This window comes from Ahaetulla prasina, chromosome 1 (genome assembly GCF_028640845.1).
Source record: "Ahaetulla prasina isolate Xishuangbanna chromosome 1, ASM2864084v1, whole genome shotgun sequence".
Lineage (NCBI taxonomy): Eukaryota > Metazoa > Chordata > Lepidosauria > Squamata > Colubridae > Ahaetulla > Ahaetulla prasina.
The window spans coordinates 215,625,992-215,628,509 of record NC_080539.1 but is presented as its reverse complement, the minus strand read 5'-3'; positions in this window follow the sequence as shown (position 1 = coordinate 215,628,509).

The window sequence follows — 2,518 nt, the reverse complement described above, 5'->3', positions numbered from 1 at the left end:
TATATGCTGTGGAAAATTTTCATCTGGAAAAAATATATAATTCAAAAGATTGTCAGCTTCTGCTATAATACCTGTATCGGCCTTATGCTTAGTTAGGGTGCTCCACTATAAATGGCATCAAATAACTTAATTCTGCTTATAGATATTTGGAAGCCCCCAGCCTCCCTGTGACTGATATAAAATATTTCTAGGTTAATTGAAACTAAAGTTTTCAGTTGTCTTTGCCATTTCATTAGTATTTTGTCTGGCATTTCAAAGGGAAGGATTTTAAAGAAATTAAGATTGGAAAGAACCTTCTGGAACAACATTTTTAGTAAAATTAGTATAATTACAAAGCAGTCTCTCAAATGATTTCCCAAGTTAGGTTCGTTGTATCTATTTGTACAATCCAACCATTCACTTATAATAAGAAACTGTCAGTTTACTTAAGGCAACAACATTCTTCATTGCATGACATTACTGAATTTCTTGAAGATACAACAATTGATTTGTCAATTACGAGTGCCTTTTTAATTCCCTTATTAGAAAAAAAAATCACTGATAGATTTAGAATAATGAACTTTCAGAGGCAAGAACCACACTTTTATCATACTTGGGAAGATTAAATTCCAAAACGCAAAATTGCAAAAGGTGTAATCTTGTCAATTCTTGTTATAAATGGAAATGGTGAACAACTTTTGGACTTTTCACATTAGCGGTGACTTTTACTTTTTATTTATGCATATCCTTTTTTGTATTTGTACTCACAGCATTGTACATTCTTTACTTAATATGTTTCTCATTGTGTAAATTGCTATTCCATTTTTAAAAATCTAAATAAAAAACCTGAAACAAGTTATGATTGTTTTCCTATGAAATAAGATGTTGCATTGTTAACTGCACTCCATTTATCAAGAACTACAAGTCAGCCAAACAGCTCAAATTAATTTTGAAATGTTGCCACAAAGTCTATGTCAGGCAGTTCCCATTTTTCACCAGTAGTAATTTTCTCTTCAGTAGATATAAGCAGGTGGCGAATCTGGATTAGAATTGAGGCAAGATTAAGAGGTAAAAAGTGTTCTTCTTCCATAAAGAGGACCTGATCCAGACTATCATTTCTGCATTTTGCTATTTAGTTAAAAGGAAAAAATGCCCTTCAACTATACGTATCAAATATATATTCAGTTTGATTTTTAAATTTAAACTAAATGTGAGACAAAAAAAGAAAAACAAAAAATCAAGGGGCAGCAGAAAACCAGCCATGGTATAAATCTGAGCTGTTCAAATGCCTTAGTTTTGGGTCTATCCCTTTTGCTAGTTTAAAGTACCATTCCCCAACATTGCAAACTACCTTCTCATGAATTTTGCTCCCTTTGTTGCTATGACCCATCCTGATTCCATGAAGTTTGTTGTGACTCAATCCCAACACTAGACGTGTTGATGTCTCTCACTTAGCTGTCATGCCTATGTCAAGTCACCACCCAGCAGGAAAAAAATATCTGCCAGTGTGATGCTCCAACTGGACGGAGCTGCTTTGGGATTCTGCCAACGAGGGTTGATAAAAAAGGATCCAGACCGTTCTGTCTTCAGGCCTCTCTGTTTCTCATCTCTGTGCTTTTCCCTGTGCCCTTCCTCCTATAACAACTCTTTCTTTTTTTTTTCTTTTTTTTTTATTCAAAAAGTTTTACAAAAAAAACAACTCTTTCAAAACATGAGGAAAAAAAATTTTTTTTTTTAATTCAGTTCACAATTTTGAAGGAAACTCAGTCCCAGGTGGCCCTTTTGCTCTCTCTGTCCTTTTTTTCTTGCCTTTTTGTAGGCAATAAATATCAACATCCAGATTGCTATATGCTCTGTTTAGGAGGGGGAGGGAATCATTCCTCATTCATCATTCCACCCAACACTTTACACCTTTAGCCTCAAATCAAATTCAGTTTTTGCTCTGGCCCCATCCTTTCCTTGTTTTGTCCCAACCCTACTTTTTGGAATGTGGCATCTGACGTGTAACTCAGTGACCGTATTTGGCTATTAGCCTGAAGAAAAATTGGAACCTTAAAGCCGTGGTGAATTGCTCCAAAGTTTGCTAATGGTTTGCTGCACACGCCTGTGCGTGCCAAACATGCACTTTGCACGCAGGCGCACCACAGGTGCTACCACGCAGCGCTGAAAAAGGAGGCTTAAGAAGCCTTTTCCTAGATAAGTAGAACAGCAGGGGGCAGGGAACAGCTGTGCCGCATGATTTAGATTAGCTAGAAAGCAGGATTTCCTGCTTTCTAGCGAATATAAATCACGTGGCAAGCTGATCGTTGGAAATACCGGTTCATCTGAACTGGTAGCATTTTTTTATTACCAGTTCGCCCAAACCGGTAGCTTTTATTACTACTGATTCAGGCGAACCGGTCCGAACCAGTAGCATTTAAAGGATATATAAGTCAAAGAAGTTCTACAGTAGCCATAGAAAAATCTGCAAAATGGTGGACTGCAACATCGCAGTCCTAGTCCCAGCCTTTTTATGTGCAGTGCCATCCCTCCCTCCCTC